The 17,587-nt window shown below is 42.3% G+C and overlaps 1 long non-coding RNA gene across 1 annotated transcript in view; it reads left to right on the top strand.

The window, feature by feature from the left end:
* LOC311603543 overlaps positions 1-17,128 on the top strand; it is a 30,384-nt gene extending 13,256 nt beyond the window's left edge. Inside the window, exon 3 of the long non-coding RNA XR_014781119.1 lies at positions 14,028-17,128. This is a non-coding gene — a long non-coding RNA (uncharacterized lncRNA). The remainder of the gene's footprint in view (positions 1-14,027) is intronic.
* Positions 17,129-17,587: the final 459 nt, after the last annotated feature.

The following is a 17,587-nucleotide window of genomic DNA, read 5'->3' as shown; positions in this document are numbered from 1 at the left end:
CTACTGACAGTTATCGAAAATGACTGAAGGTAACTGAAGAGGATTGGAGAAGAGGGCTGCGGCTTCACACTCCTTCACCTCCGACCTTTTTTTCAATAGAGGATGACAAACCCAGCAGAAAGGTCACATACGTGTAGCTTTGTCTTGGGACACTTACTGAGAAGCACACGGGACACCACCTGAAATTTCTGTGAGGGAAAATTGTGTTACATAAGATGGTTTTCACCTGGTATGACAAGGGAGAAAGCACAGGTGAGCATGAGGCTGCCTCTCTCAAGGCTCTTTCACTGGGCCACTGAGTCCCTGATTCACCCAAAAAAAAAGACAGTACAGGCCTTGGACTGAGGCTGTGGAAAGAACATTTGTTTGCAAATCAGCAAGTTTCTGCTACAGTCCATAGTGGGAGGGGACCCTAGGACTACTCAGCTCTACCAGTTGTTACTTCATCCACCATTCCTGGTGCTGATGGGAGAATGGCTCTTCTCTGCACACAGAATTCTTGACCAATGTTGCCTTGCTGCTGAGCAAAGGGAGCCTTGCTCCAGGAGATGTAGCTGTGACAGGTGGTGTTGCTGTGTTAATCAAGGTTCTTACATCCTTTTTTCTCGAAGGAAACAGATGGAACCATCAAATTAAGATAATCTTTTTTTTTTTTCTAGACAGGGTTTCTCTGTGTAACCTTGGCTGTCCTAGACTCGCTTTGTAGACTAGGCTGGCCTTGAACTCACAGAGATCCACCTGCTTTTGCCTCCCATAGTGCTGGGATTACAGGCATGCACCACCATGCCTGATTCAAATTAAGACAATCTTGAGAAAAGTTTAATCATCATAGCCAAGTGTTGCAGTTCTAAGGGGAAACAGACCCTGTCAGTTGGGAGCCAAGAACTACCACAAAATCACACTACACAGCAAACCTCACACAAGAGATTTATCAGGAGAGACATACGAGAGTGGTGATACCTCTGCCCAGGTGAGAAGCAGCAGAGAACTGAGTGGGAGGCAGGCTTTTATAGGGGTTCTTAGGGGTGGAGTTTTCCATGGTGGGAATTGGGTAGGATTTCCAGTCCTGAGCTTGGGGCGGGCGGGGGGGGGGGGGGGAGCCCAGGGATTGGTGGGATTTTTGAGCTCAGGGATTTATGAGTTTTCAAACTCGGACCTAAAGACCAGTTATCGTAGAGCTCCTTTTATGCACCAACCAAAGAGAAGAGGGGGAGGCATGACTACTAGAATCTATATTTAGCATGTATGTCTTCCCTCCCCCGCCCCCCCCCTCCCCCAGTGCTGGAGATCACACACAGGCCCCGGGACATGGTCAACAAGGATGCTGGGCTACGTCCACAGCTCTGAGGAGAGTCACATGTACTACCACCACCCCTCCGGTTTCCTACCAGTGTACTGCATTGTCCTAACCCAAAGGGAAACCAGAGGCCACGGAACAGATTGCTATGGTACACAAAGGTGAGCTCCTTGGTACCCAGAATGTGGCCAATAAGTGTGGGGACAAAGTAAAGACATCTGGTGAGTGGTTGTGTGCCTCGGGCGGCCTATCCTACACCTCCAGCCCCTCTTCACAAAGACAAACGCACCTCTCCATTCTCATCTTGGTACTCATTCCTCCCAGTGAAAAGCTCTGTGTTTCTCAGGGAGACTGTCCCTGGACTCTGGCTCTTGGCTTGGGTCCATCAGAAGGGGCTAACTGGACAGAGAAAGAAGTCACGCTTTTCTCTCAGGACCAAATCAGGCCCCTGGCAAAGGCTAACAGTAGGTGAGTAGTTGAGCCCCACTCACTCCCTTTAACATCTACTGGTAGCCAGAAGAAACAAAAACAGGCAGAAGTCAGGAAAGTCCCAAGCTGCCTTTACTAAAAATAAAACAAATAGCCATTTCTTCCAAGATGCCCAGCCACTAATTAGCTGTAGAGCTGTTGGAGGAAGAGAGGCTTTTTGGCTACAGAGTACGAATCTTAAACCTGAGCTCTCTCCAAAGTGGTAATTAGGGGTTTTACCCAATCATAACAAACCTTGGTCTTCCTTCCCTAAGTCAGCGCCTCATCTTGCTGCCAGAGCAAACCCACCAGCTCATTCCTGGTTTCCTTCTGACAACAGAGGGAGTCAGGACGCTCCACAGATCCAGTGCCCTCCGACTGCACTCCTCGGGCTCCTGTGGCACACAAGCATCTCTCAGGCCCCTTTAGCAGTATTGACTTGGGCAAATCCCCAGAAGTCCACAGCTGCTTTTCCAGCTCTGGCCTCAGCCAAGGCTGCTGTGACTCAGTAATCTCAGCAAGTAAGCTTTGTGGGAAGCAAAGCAAGAGTCTATACTTTGCCTTCCTGACTTTCATCAAATGGCAATTCTACAGGTCATAGCGACAACCATTTTTATCCTGCGTCGCCACTATCTCTTCCCTCCTTCCACCCTTTCCTCTAAAAATACCCTGGCGCCGTCTGCTTGGCACACTCTATCCCTTCCGACTTGGGCACAGCATGGGGCACAAGTACTGAGGCTAGAAAGGACTCACAGATGGAGTTCTGGCAGAGGGCATTAAGGGCAGGGACGGAACTCATGAAAAGGACAGTGTAGAGCAGTGAAGGATTAGCACCTATGACTTCAGAGAAAGGACAAAGGGCCAAATTCACGTCAACCCCACCAACTCTCATCAGAGAATGCAGGCTCAGTGTGGCTGGATCTAACCATTTTTCAAGTCATCTCCCAACTTTGGATTTTTGTGCAAAATAAATTTTTTTTTGTATGCCAAGGATCAAAATCAGGGCTTTGCCCTTAGGTGCTGTACCACCATGATATAGCACCAGATAGGTACAAACTTCCTTGGTTATTAGAAAGCATACTGAATTGGCCTACATGCCATTTGTGGTCCCAGCCTACTAGTTTGGGACCCATGGTGAGATAGTGTAGACTGGAAAGAGGACAGGAATGATGGACATGGGTGACAGGGTAAAGACCTAGGCACTAAACTGAGAGTTTGAGGGGATTAGTAGCTTGAAAAAGTAAAAATAGTCTGACAGAAGCTGAAATTGGGAGAGAAGATTTTAAAGACTTGTCTTTGCATTAAGAACGGACCTCTCTGCACTGGAGAGATGGATGCATCTCGGTTATCAAGTATGTACCGCTCTTGCAGAGGACTTGAGTTCAGTTCCAAGCACCCATGGCAGGTGGCTCGCAACCACCTGTAACTCCAGCTCCAAGGATCCAATGCTGTGGCCATCCACACTCACATGCACACACCCCAAACATCTACACCCACACATATGCATACTTAAAAATAAAATAGATATTTGGAAAACAAAGAATGAAGTTATCATTTGAATGCTATCAAGAAAAACTGAATAGAGACTAATTCTTTCAGGTACTCCTTGATGGGCCATATCTTTGACTTGGGCATGTAACTGCTCAGCTTCTTCACAGATTGCTCATGTGTGTGATTATTTGATGTACAAGCCACCACATCTAAAAGCTAGTTCTTCATTCATACACATTTAGTGTAATATTGTTCTGCTTCCCCTGGACCAATCATAGTAAGTAGGAAACAAGCTGGAAATCCAAGTTAACCATCATACACCAGGATTCTTCTGAGCATGCCCCCCCACATATACACACAAAGAGATACACACATATGCACTAACACACACATAGATATACACAGACAAATACAGACATAGTCACAGATACATACACACACAAAAAGTGCTGGGATTACAAGTGCGTGCTAACAATTTTGACTTACTTTTGTTTATTCTCTCTCTCTCCCTCCCTCCCTCCCTCCTCTCTCCCTCCCTCCCTCCCTCCCCCCTCCCATGTGCTCAATTGTGCCACAGTGCACATGTGGAGGCCAGAGAACATTTTTTGGTCATTGGTTCTCTCCTTATACCAGGCGGGTCTTGAGGATCAAGCTCAGGTGCTCATGCTGGGTGTCAAGCACCCTTAGTCACTCAGCCATTTCCTGACTTGTGCCTGACTTATTTTCTTTTCCATGCAGGTTCTAGGAATTGAACCCAGGTCCTCACGCTTGAGCAACAAGAACCTTACAGATGTAACTGTGTCCCAACCCATAGCCATAGCCATCTTCTTAGAGAAGTTCACAGCAATGTGTTTGCACAAGTGCACCTCACATGTATGTGTTATATACAAACCCTGGGGAAACATCGAGTCATTTTGTAGCTTACTGAAGAAAGAGCCACAACACTCATGCAGGATATTTCCTTCACATTCTCTTGTCCCCTGGATTTGAACTCTCCTTCTGTCCTTGACTTTGGATAAGAACATTACCTAAAGGTGCACTTTCTCATCTGTAAGATGACAGGCGTGGGAAACAGAACAATTCGTACCACTGGGCTTGGGCAGCCTTAAACAGAAGGGAGTACACAGTATAAAGACTAGCATTGTGGAAAATGGCCAAACTCTTCCTGCTGAACCTCAAGTTTAAATCAGTCAGGATCATTCCCCCAGAGCCTTGTTCAAGTTTTTCTTGGCCAAGTAGCTCTCCAAGAGCTGGAGAATTCAGTTTAATTTTATGCCAGCCAACCTGGAGCAAGCCAATGTTCTGTAGTTTATTGCAGTTTTTATAAACTGAACAACAGTGTTTGCTTCTCCCTTATGTGACAGCCTATAGATGGTCTCCTGTTTCGTCACACCAAGGGGAAATTCCATCACAGTCTGTCTTCAGTCCAGATGTGATGGTACACACCTTTAATCCCAGTACTCAGGAGGCAAGGATCTCTGTGATTTCAAGGCCAGCCTGGTTTACAAATCACGTTCCAGGACAGCCAGAGCTGTTACACAGAGAACTCTTGTCTCAAAACCAAAACAAACAAAATAACAAAATGTAAATATAACTTTTATTCCCCTTAGGCAATTGGTGTCTCCTGGGTGTACTGCTTAATAAGCTCATCTTTTCTAGTTCTTTCTGAACTCTGGCTGGCTGGTCCAGCTCAGCTGTTCTGTTTAAGAACTCCTCTCCAAGCTGATTGGTTCAAACTGGCTTTTCTCAGCTTCTCATTGAATTGCTCTGCTTGTGCTCAGACTAACTCTGGCAATCTGTTCTAATCTTGCTTCTTCCCATTTTCTGGCTTGTTCTGCCTTCACCTGTGTCTGGTTTATTCTCTCTGCCTTTCCTGTGTGTTCTGCTGAACTTAACTCAACTCCACTGTACTGACTCCAAGAACCAAATGGAACTCATGAATTACATTCAACTGACTGACTGACTCCCAGCTGACTACAAGGAACTCAAGTCCACTCAACAGAACTGACCAAACTGCCCTTTTTCTCCCTGCATTGCTCTTAAATAGCTTTTATTTTATTTTATTTATTTATTTATTTATTTATTTAATTTTTTATTAGTTTATTCTTGTTACATCTCAGTGGTTATCCCATCCCTTGTATCCTCCCATTCTCCCTCCCATTTTCCCCTTATTCCCCTCCCCTATGACTGTTCCTGAGGGGGATTTCCTCCCCCTGTATATGCTCATAGGGTATCAAGTCTCTTCTTGGTAACCTGCTATCCTTCCTCTGAGTGCCACTGGGTCTCCCCCTCCAGAGGACATGGTCAAATATGAGGCACCAGAGTTCGTGTGAAAGTCATACCCCACTCTCCACTCTACTGTGGAGAGTGTTCTGTCCATTGCCTAGATCTGGGTAGGGGTTTAAAGTTTATCACCTGTATTGTCCTTGGCTGGTGCCTTAGTTTGAGCAGGAACCCTGGGCCCAAATCTGCCTATCATAATGTTCTACTTGTAGGGTACTAGGACCCTCTGGATTCTTCTACTTTGCTATTCTCCCATGCTTCTCTCATCTAGAGTCTCAATAGGATGTCCTCCCCTCTGTCTCAGTTTCCTGGTAAGTGAAGGCTTTCGTGGGACATGCCCCTTGGGCTAGTATGCAGATATAAGTGAGTGTGTACCATTTGAGTCTTTCTGCTTCTGGGTTAACTCACTCATTACGATCATTTCTAGCTCAATCCATTTGTCCACAAATTTCGGGAATTCCTTGTTTTTAATAGCTGAGTAGTATTCCATAGTGTATATGTACCACAGTTTCTTTATCCATTCTTCTACTGAGGGACACTTAGTCTGTTTCCATGTTCTGGCTATTATGAATAAGGCTGCTATGAACATGGTTGAGCAAATTTTCTTGTTGTGTGCTGGAGCATCATCTGAGTATATTCCAAGGAGTATTCCTGGGTCTTGAGGAAGCCCTATTCCCAGTTTTCTGAGATAGCACCAGATAGATTTCCAAAGTGGCTGTACTAGTTTGCATTCCCAACAGCAATGAAGGAGTGTTCCTCTCTCTCTCCACATCCTCACCAGCATGTGGTGTCACTTTTAAATAGCTTTTCTCCTAAGAGTTGGGCATATCCTATCTCTGACTCATTCTGTCAAATCTTTCTCTGATTTGTCACTTTGTCTGCCCCTCAATTAGATATCATTGTTTGAGATTATAGTTGTGTACTAAGGGATTGCAGCCACATGGATTAAAGGTGTGTTCTAAGGGAGTGTCTATATTCCAATCAGATCACACAGACCCCTAGAAGGTCTTTAGATGTGATCAGGGCAGCTTTGCTGTTGGATTAAAATTCCTCTACAAAAGGAATGTCTTCAAAAGGTGAATTGATAAGGGCAGTTTCTACAATGCATCCTTTTTCAAAAGATAATTTGTCTAAGCACTTGCTCTTTTGGGATAAGGGATCCAAGTGAAATGTGCAGGAGTAAAAATGTGAGATAAAGATTGCTTAAGTGTGTTACCAACATTTTAACTCATTTTACTTCTACATAATTTCATACAATTCCTTAGGAAGGAGTAGTTACTTAAGCTTTCATTAGTACAAGACAGTAGTTCGACTGTATTAGGAATACATGAAGGGCAATGAATGTGTAACAATTTCTTTTTCTCCTTTACTGGCATTGCACCTGGTATCTTTCATATGCTATTGAAAGATTGGTACTTGTTATTATCATTATTATTGCCTTATTATTACTTCATTAAATTTATTTTCTTTCCAACCTTCTTCCTCTAAAGTCTAAATAGCTTCACCATAGAACTTTTAAAAAGCTGGTAAATGCTAAAAATAAATGGATTTTTTTCATGATGCCAGTAGTGTAAATTACAGACATAGTTTTGGGAGACCTGTTGTTTATAGTGGGTTCCATCAAATTAAGGATTCTAAGACATATTTCGGTCTGCAATTGGGCTGAGGTGCATAGAAATAATGCCCTTTATGACTGAGGTGGAGGTGGCCAAGAAGGATGTGAGCAAGACTCTGGGGAAACAATTTGGATAATTTAAACTTGTTCAAGCAGAAGATCAGCAAAGAGAATATTGATGTCAAAACCCATTAGCTTCTCACAAGATACTATCTGATCTCACAGATATTATCCTGGATATTCTAACATCACCAGATTTCACTTTCTAAACAGAGGGTGCTGGATCTCTGTCTTGGACATGAGGTTCTATTGCCACACCTGGAACATCCAAGGACATGAAAAAGCTTTCTTCTGTTCAACAGAAATTTGATCATAGATCATATTCTTGCCCCATAGCACACCCTCCTCCAGAACTTATCAATTGTGGTAGAGGAAGCCCAAGATGAAGATGATTTGAAGCTTCGTTCTCATGCACTGAACGCAGGGCAGACTTGAAGAGAGAAGGACTGCACATGAGCAAGGCGTAGACAACATTGCCAAGTGGGCTGTTTCTGCTGCCATTCTTTCTGTGGCCCCATACCCTTTCAGGAACAGTGTAGTAGCTTACAATAGTTTAGTCAAAACTCCTCTGGTGTTTTCTGTTCACCATGGCAGTCGGATGCAGTTCTTCTCACACGTAATCTGATGAGGCTGAGCAGCAGTCTGCATTCCTGATGGTATAGTCTGGGGACCTCTTGCTTGCATCCCTGCCTTAGTGAACGTGCATGGCCTTTTTGAAGCATTGCAGATGCATAGAGACCTCATTACTGTATTTACTTTATACACTTAGTATTGAAGGAATTAACATGAAACGGACAGCCAAATAAAGCAGAACCACAACAAGACAAAGTTAATCACCAGTGTTGTGTAGGCAAGGAAGGACTTTTTGTTCTGCTAAGTTAGGATTTGAGGCTTTAGGATCATGACCAAATTAATTGGTCCTAAAACATGAAGTGTGTGTGTGTGTGTGTGTGTGTGTGTGTGTGTGCGTGTGTGTGTGTACAGGGGGTCCACATTGCAAGACTGAGCTGTACAGTGTATGAGTAATATTTCCTGTGGAAATGTGACATTGAATTTATTGTATCTATGGTGAAGCTTTCTGATGATGGTGAACTAAATGTCTACCTATAAATGCTCCCAGTTATGCCAGCAGGCATTGGTGAAGTTCTCTGCCTGGAACAGGGATGTTTAGGCACCTGAGGCTTAGTACCTATGGTCTATTTTCTGTAAAATAAACAACATTATAGAATAAGGAAGCTACTGTGACTCAGTGCCTGTGAGCACCAAGGTGCCTGAGTGTTCAGTAATATATATATATATTTGGGATAATCTATACTGCATTAAAAATCAGATCCCAGCTGGGTGGTGGTGGTGCATACCTTTGATGACATCACTCAGGAGGCAGAGGCAGGTGGATCTCTGAGTTTGAGGCCAGTATGGTCTACAGAGAGAGTTCTCAGACCAGCTAGGGGTACACAGAGAAACGCTGTCTCTAAAAACAAACAATCAGCTCCCTTCACTATGACTAGCTAACAACTGTAAGAAGTCCCCAAGCAACCCATTGGTTTCACTCCATAGACTTAGAGATTCTGTGCTGTCAGACAAAAGAATGCCTTTTCTTCTTTTGCACTTGAAACTACAATCCATCCCAGCACTCAGCAGGCAAAGGCAGATGGATCCCTGTGGGTTTGAGGCCAGCCTGATCTACATAGTAAGTTCCAGGATAGCATGGGCTACATGGAAACTCTATCTCAAAAAGAATAAACAAACAAACAAACAAACAAACAAATAAAACCACAATCCAAATTATTAAAATAATGGTATACTTCATAACATCTCACTATAACCAGAGATTTTCAGTATAAAAATGAATGTTCAAGGTTGCTAGGCTCATCTGCTAAGTGGTCTTGAAGAGCTTGCTTTCACCTTGCAAACAAACAATTTATGTTTGGTAATTCAATTTCTCGAGAACATCTATTTCTACCCTTTTAAGTGATAATTTGCAAACAGCTTGCTTATCTTATAGTGTTACGGATACTCAGTTGTTGCTTTATAGCTGTGTGTGTTGCTCTTATTCGAATACTGTTGCTAACTAAATGAGAACATACAGACAGATTTGCACGGGACGAAGACACAGGTACATATTTAAATGTGGTTCATAAATATGAATCTGTATATTTTATTTTGTACCTTAAATGTAACAAATATTTTAGAAGAAAAAATCTATTAAAAAAACCATTTACACATTTGTCTTAGAATTTAAACAGATTACCAAGGGAAGGTTTGAAGGGTAAAGCATTCTAGAGTAGAAAAAAAAAATATTGACCTCTCCAGTATCATCCAGTAATTAATTAATTTGATACAGAGTCTCACTATGTCTTCCAGGTTGGCCTCAGACTCAAGATCTTTTCTGCTCAGCCTCCAAGTGCCGGGATTACAGCCCTTTGTCACCAGCTCTTGTCCACATTTTGAATGGATATTTTGTGAATATGAATGGCCAGGTCTGCACAGGGCCTTTTAGTCCATTCTGAAGGAGGCCACACAGAGAAGTTCTTAGATTTTCTCACTGGGATTGGAGGCCCCAGCTGTTCTAGTGGAAGATGGCCCACAGACATTGCTCATGTGTGCCACTTTCTGTTAAACAGATTTAAGACTCTTACTGTTTGCCTGAGGGCAGTATTAGTTGCATTCCACAATGAGTGGGCTTATGATATATGGAATAATTGTTCATTTCCATGTGCTGTGAAAGGAGGTTTAGAAGGACAAAGCTCTCTCTCTCTCTCTCTCTCTCTCTCTCTCTCTCTCTCTCTCCCTTTCCCACTTTCCTTCTCTCTCTCTCTCTCTCTCTCTCTCTCTCTCTCTCTGAACTTCTTTCCCTCTGAGAAGCTGCAGAATTTTGACCCACTTCACATCCGCCTCCTGCCTCTGGTTTTGAAATCTGCAGGCGGATGGCTTGTTTGCTTGTTAGCATGAAAGGCTTGCTCTGGGTCTGTGCTTGTTAGTAAAGAACCGACAAGCATTGCGGTCCAAAGGTAATCACAGAATGAAATCACTTCCAGATGGCCAACCCCACCCCTGATGGTGAAAGCAGATTTTGCAATTGCAGTCGGCCAGGTACTCAATGGCTCCCACCCAATCTTATTAGGGTTTTGAACATGCACATGTGTTCCTGTCCTCTTTCCCTCTCACTCCCTCCCCCCTTTTCTCTTCTTCTGTCACCTCTTACTATGCTCAGCTTGGATCAATTTCAATCAGAAGGGTAAAATCAAAGCTGTATAAAACTTAGTCTCAATTCTCCCATAAGTATCTGAGCTTCTGTTATATTGGGGTCTGTTACATTGATGACAGTTCTGTTTAGGGCTGCAGCCACCAAGGACAGAATTAACTCTTTCTACCAGCCGCATACTCACGCAGTTTCACCAAGTTTGTCCCAGACAAAGTGCAACTGTGAAGAACACTTTTCTCTGGAAAGCTGGTAAAGCCGTGCCAGAGGAAGTGAGTACCCTGCCAGACAGCTGAAGGGACGGACTGCTGTTCATACACAGATGAGAACGGGCATAGACAAGAGGTCATGTGAACAGAGCAGGAATCCACACTGAGAGGCTAGGAGGGCTCTGCAATGGCATAGGAGATGGCATTTCCAGTCCCTACATGCTGGGATGTGTCGTGTCAGCATTTCCCACAGGGTGTTTGAAAAAGGCGTTATAGAAAGGGAAATGCAAGGGCAGGAAAAGGACACAGCACTGGAAAGATCTCTAGAGTTATGGGACCACAATATTGAGGGCCAAGAAAGGAAGGAACTAGGAAGACTTTCAAAGAGGAATTCCCTGTAGACACACTGATTTTTCTCCCCCTCTGCAAGTGACTGCCATGAAATGAAAATTTTGGTTACCAGCTCAGTTTAACTCTAGAAGAAGCCCAGTGATGGGATCTTTTCATCCCGTCCCTAGTCTTCCTCACCAGGCCTGCACCATAGCTCCCGTGGGAACTCATAGAGATGGGCAGCTAGGTCATCTGATCACATGCAAGTGGACGAGACACAGCGAGACATTTACATTCAGCCAACAGAAGGGCTCTTATTTAAAAATGTTTGCATTTATTTGACTTATGCGCTGTTAGTATACTTATCAAATTATTGTTTCCATTGTGGATAATTTATTACGTATTTTTAACATAACACGACTGTATTTCTTCTCAGAAAATATAGCATAAAGTTTTTCTCACACCCAGCCATTTATTCCCAGATGTTTATATCCACAAGGTCCAAGAACTCCATAAAACTCAGGAAAACAGCACATTGAAAATATCTACCCACAACCCATAAAAGAATGTGCATAATAAAAATGCTCCCACATGCCACGCCAACCCTTCCTCCAATACAAATCTTCCAAATGTTTCAAAGTATCATTCCCAAGGTTCATGGAGGTAGATACCCAAGTCCTGCATTTTACTGTTACTGAGACCTGAGTTCAAGGTAAAACTTAAGAAACTCCTTTTGGAAGATATTTCTTAATTAGTCAGGGAAAAATTTAATGTCTGGTGGAATTTTCTTTTATTGGGAAGAAAACAATGGTTTGTAAAAAATGTGTATGTGTGCATGTATGTGTATGCATGAGCTCAAAGGGATGAAAGTTTTCTTCTAATGGTCAAATTTTCATCACTCTTTTAATATCTAAGCCACTCCTACATCCCCAACTACTTAGTGGACTAGGTGGCTTTCCATTTTATTATTTGGTCTAAAAATATAAAAATGATGTCATACCAGCCTTTTAAACAGCAATTCACCTTCAGAATGACTCACACTAGACTAGTCCATTCACTTCTTGATTTCTGTTTAAACAGAGATGCATCTGAAATACAGATTATTACTCAGCCAGTCACCAGAATGTGTGTAGGCTTCATCTGCTGCTGAGAATAGAAACAGGTGAAGGAGAAACTCCAGTGATAGGAACATGTCTGCAGTGACACAAGTGAGAGGAAAGTACAATATATGAACATGTCTATAAGCTGCGACAGGTTCCTGACTAGGCATGAGTATGCTAGGGAGGTTAAAAAAAAAAAGACAAAGGAACCGCATCTTCATTACGGAGTAAAGTAGGAACACAAAACTGTGTGCTATGAACAAATTGTGTGGTAGGAACCAAAAGAATTTGAAGCAAAAAGACTTTAATCTTAATAGAACTTAGGTCTAGTTTCCTCATCTATAAAATTGAGACAGTTATTCTTGATTTGATTGGTTACTGAAAAGAGCAAATGATCTAAGGGGCTTTGCAAGTTGTAAAGTAGTGTGCACATCTGCCCTAACACAGTGCGTGAAGTTGTGTAAAGAGTCAGACAGCTGATGAAAAGAAAACACCCTGGGACCTAGTCTCACTTTTATTTATGCCTACCACATGCTTGAATAATGACTTCCATCTTGTTTGCTTGTCTGTTAAATGGAGATTACAATGTTTGTCTTATGTGGTTGTTGCATGATCAAATGAGAGGCTATACACAGGAGATCTGTAAAGCCTGAGGTGCTAGTCAACTCAAGGCCTTGCCACACTTTGGTGAAGCACAACACATGTTCATTTATTCACTCACTCATTCAACAGATATTCTTTGAGCGTTAACCTCTGCCAGGCTCTGCCATGCCCTGAGAATACTGTAGTAAGACAGACCCAATCCTGTCACTGTTGAAAGTAAAGTAAACCTTAGTAACAAATTATTTACAAAACAAATTAGGCAGACACACCTTTTGAAATCACATTATAGCATACTTATTTTTTACATATCCCCTAAAAGGTTAAAAAATTAGTATAAAGATAACTATGTGGACAGATCAGATGGTTCAGTTTTAGATCAAAGTTGTATCACCCGAAGATTTGTGCCTCTTTTTTTAACCTGCTTCAGGGGACAACTCTTAAGATGTCAAAGTAGGCACCTTTATTCTAAATTTAGTAGATTAAATTAAATTTAGTAGATTACTAGTCAGCATTACAGTTGACTTTATATCTTCAGTAAGCCAATGGCTTAAGTAAGAGAAGGGAAGAAATATTAAGATACATGTAAGAGGCAGCCACCAAATAATGTGTGTATTTTGGGTTAAACAAGGACTTCCAACACATACTTTTTAGATGAATCATTGGAAATTCAAACATTACCTGAAATTTGGAAGATGCTAAGAAAATTTTGATTAGATAATAATATGATTTTATAACATTTGACTCTAATTTTTAGCATATGTATCTCAGACTGCTTCAAGATGAATTAAAAAATAAGATAATGGTAAATTTTATATATATATATATATATATATATATATATATATATATATATATATAAAAGAACAAATTTGAAGTCTCCAGTAGAAGTATGAATCCATAGGTGCATATTATAGCTTCATCTTAAACAAAGCATAACCGAAAATTTCTTCTGGTACATAAAATAATTTATAACATTTTGAAGGGGAAGCAGTTTTCCTAGTTACATGAATTATTTTAGGATGAAGAAAAGGACACAGGAACATGAAGTAAGGAAGGAGCATTTCCCTATGGTTCTTTGTGATGAATTGCATTGTTTATGGGTACTGCACTCGAATGAGGTGATTGAAAACTGTGGGCGCTGACGGTGCCACATGTTGGTTTTGTGATGTTGCAAAGGTAAGACTGTGAGGCTAAGAAAGTCAGCCCCCCTCCCCCAACAGATGAACAAGTTGGTGCCTTCCAGTCTGCATCAGTACCGGAAAGAAAAACTTGCTTCGGAACTGCAGTAGATTATTTGTATCTTGCTAATCACCACTATATAAACCACACATGCTATTCTTTTGTGATGTTTGTTAAATTATCCTCATAGCTACCCACTCTTCACTCCACCTACGGTATTTATGAAGGACTTCGTGAGATCCGACCGTGCATGAAGTGATGCAAACAGGATTAATGACACCAGCTCAAACTCAACGCCAGCAATGTGAACGCGATTCACTGGTGTGACGGGAAGAAGCAAAGCCACTTTCCAAAGCCTCAAACCTTCTGTTTCCTATGGCCCTGGAAATCTGGAGACTCCAACGGCGAGAAGAATAGGAGCATCGTAGGCGCCATAACGGCCCCATAAATATCTCCTCAGCAGAGTGGAGCATCTCCCTCCGGACTTGAGTCGCTTCCTTTGAAGTCCCAAGGCGGAAGCTGTACACGTGGAACAGGCACGCAACTTGCTTCTGTTGTTGCTTGCTGCTGCTTTGGAGACTTTTAAGCAATACTAGATTTATCACATTTTTCTTACAGCAAATTTTAATTTCAGCTGAAGCCTTGATCGATGAACTGTTTGGTCTTTGTAGTTGACCTGCCTCAATATTTCTCATATTTGTGCGCCAAGAAGGCCTTTTGGAATCCGATTAAACGGGTGATGTGACATTTATAGTGTCAGAGATTAGAACTCCTGGAACGAGGCCCGGAATTTATCAGGTCTCTTGGGGGGGGGGGGAGGCTCTAGTACAAAAGAAAAGCGGCCCTTGTTGAAGAATCCAGTTCAGAGCCAGGCTTTTGCTCTATGCCCACATAAGGTTTATCTCAGCTGGGGCAGACCTCTCGAGTTAGCGCTCCCAGGTCTACACTTGGTAAGTGCTCAGCTTACATTTTGTATTCTTAATCTGACTTGCTTTTGCTGAAGAACAGTTACTGTACATGTAGATGGTTGGCACTGGTGAAACAGGAGGATATGGTAGAACCGCCGGAAAACCTCCATTTCTGTTGACGGGTGTGCTTTCGATTTCTATCCGCAAGCAGAGCCATAATTTAGTTCTTTTAAAAGTGCACACCTAAAACAAAACAAACAAACAAACGAACAAACAAACAAAAAACCCAAACCAAAACAAAAAACCACCTTTCCCTAGCCAGGTGTGGTGGTGCACACCTCTAATCCCAGAACTTGGGAGGGAGAGGCAGGCGGGAGGGAGAGAAGATATCTATGAATTCGAGGCCACCCTGGTCTACAAAGCAAGTTCCAGGGTAGTTATACAGAGAACCCTAACTTGGGGGAAGGAACCCAGGTTTTGCCAATATACAAACACACATACACATACATATGCCCCTTTTTATAATTGCAAGAGCAAACTATGTTTATTGTCTTTTAAAGATTTGTTTTATTTTATTTTATATGTAGCTATTTTGCCTGCATATGTGTCTGTATATCATGCACATGCAGTGACAGTGGAGGCCAGCAGAGGGCACCAGATCCTGTGGAACTGGAGTTCCAAATTGTTATGAAACCACCAGGTGGGTGCTGGGAATTGAGCTGGATCTTCTGGAAGAGCAAACCGTACTCTTAACCGAGGAGCAATCTCACTGGCCTTAAACCATGCTTATTGTTAAAGAAATAGTAAACACAAGCATTTTCCAACCTCATAATATAACCAGTGATAAGATTTGGCCGTCATTCAAATGCGGCAAACCAGCCACTGGGCAAATGTTCTCGTTTTGGCCACTGACAGAATTCTGGCTAAAAATAGGCAAGCTTAGATGCAGGCAGAGTTGATGGCCAAACTCTGCCAAGACAGAGTAAGCAATTCTTCAATAGTTCCTGCCTCACAAATATGTCTGTCAGATATACTGGGCCAGAGGGCTGAACATGATGCTTCAATGTTATAGAGAGTTTTCGGTGACTGTTCAGGCACCAAACTGTCTCTGTCATTTTTTTTTTTTCATTTTGGAAGCTGCTAAATTACACTTCCTGTTTACTCAGGTAATTCATTTTATTCCTTCTCAAGTCTCTGATGGGGTTGAAGACCAGATAGTTTAGTTTTACAATTAAGCTTAGTTGTTTAGGGGGTAAGATATTTTTAGGTCTAAATAGATGTTTTAAGTTGATAGTGATGAGATATGATAGATATTGATTTACATTCAGAATTTCAGACTCACCAAGATAGGAAAATGTTTTCTTCAAAGTTGCCAAATACAAATAGCCAAAACACTATGAACGTAACATACATATGATTCTTGATAATTTCCTGGTTCCTCTTGCTGTATATAGTTTATTTTACATATTTGTAATAATGTAAATATATATGTTAAAAAATACAAAATACAAAAAAAAAAAGACTTGGCCATCAGATCATGCAAACAATTATGTGAGATTGTATGTACTCTCTTTTGAATTTGTCAGTTAACAATGTCTTATGTTCCTACAATCAAATGCCCACAGTCTTCAAAGGTCTGCCTTTGGTTTGTGTCTGCAAACCTGGCTCAGGCAATGGGGAAATGAAGAAAGGACAGATACTAAAGAAATGGTAGACTCACGGATACAGAAAAGCTGTGGTCACTTGGGATGTGCACACTCTGATGGAGTTATGCCAGTTACCACCACAACACAGAACCTCACAGTGTTTATTGTGTACAACACAAGGGGAGGATTGCTCTGTAGGGGAGCAATCTCTTTCTGCCTTCATCCTGGAGAAGAAAGCTGCAGTTGCTAGTCCGTGTACAACTGGTCAACCTCTTCATCTTTGCCAGTGTTCTATTGCTATGAAAAGATGACACCATAAGTGTGGCAACTCTTATAAAAGAAAACATTTAATTGGTGCGTGCTTATAGCTTCAGAGGTTTAGTGCATTATCAGGGAGGTGAGCATGGTGGGTGGCGTGCAGGCAGACATATTGCTAGAGACATAGCTGAGAGGGCCACATCAGGATCCACAGGTAGTGGAGGAGTGAGCCACTGGGCTTGGCTTGAACATTTGAAACCTCAAAGCCCAGCCCCAGTGACACACTTCCTCCGAAAAGGCCACACCTCCTAATCCATTCAAATAGTGCCACCCTCTAAGCATTTAGATGTATGAACTTATGGGAGCCATTCTGATTCAAGCCACCACAGTTCTTCCAGTTGGACAGAACCTGACTAGGGAAAGGCTTTGCTAATTTCCCAAGCCCCCAAGGTCCCCACTATAGACATAGCCTGCTCATGTCAGACGATACACATTTGCTGTGGATCTTTTTTTTTTTTTTTTACCATCTGCAAATGTCCCTTTGAAATGATTTTTTTTTTAAATCAGCTTTCAAGTCATTACCAATGACAAACAAGATTAAAATAAACCTGGCAAGTGGAGAACTTCCAGAAGAACTGACAGAAGCCCCAAGTGCAGAGGCAAAGGCTAACTCTGCAGGAAGTTCCAGAAACTGTCTGGATTGTAAGCCAGGGCTTAAAGAACTATGCTTAGGACAGCTGAGGCTGCTGGAGTGTAGAATAAGTGAGGTGACTTCTGACTGCCAAAGGACATTGAAAATCTCTCTGGGAAGGCCACAGGTGAGTGAGTTGGGAGCAGAGAAAAGCAACAATGCCAGCATTTTGGATAAATCTCAGCCTTCTTAATGGCTCATGTGGGAAGGCAGAGCCACTTGGAAGCATCAAGCCTGAAGGCCTCCA

Source organism: Acomys minous (assembly GCF_964271855.1).
Source record: "Acomys minous genome assembly, chromosome: 8".
NCBI lineage: Eukaryota > Metazoa > Chordata > Mammalia > Rodentia > Muridae > Acomys > Acomys minous.
Note: the sequence above shows the minus strand (reverse complement) of the source record. Positions and strands in the feature narration are given on the sequence as shown.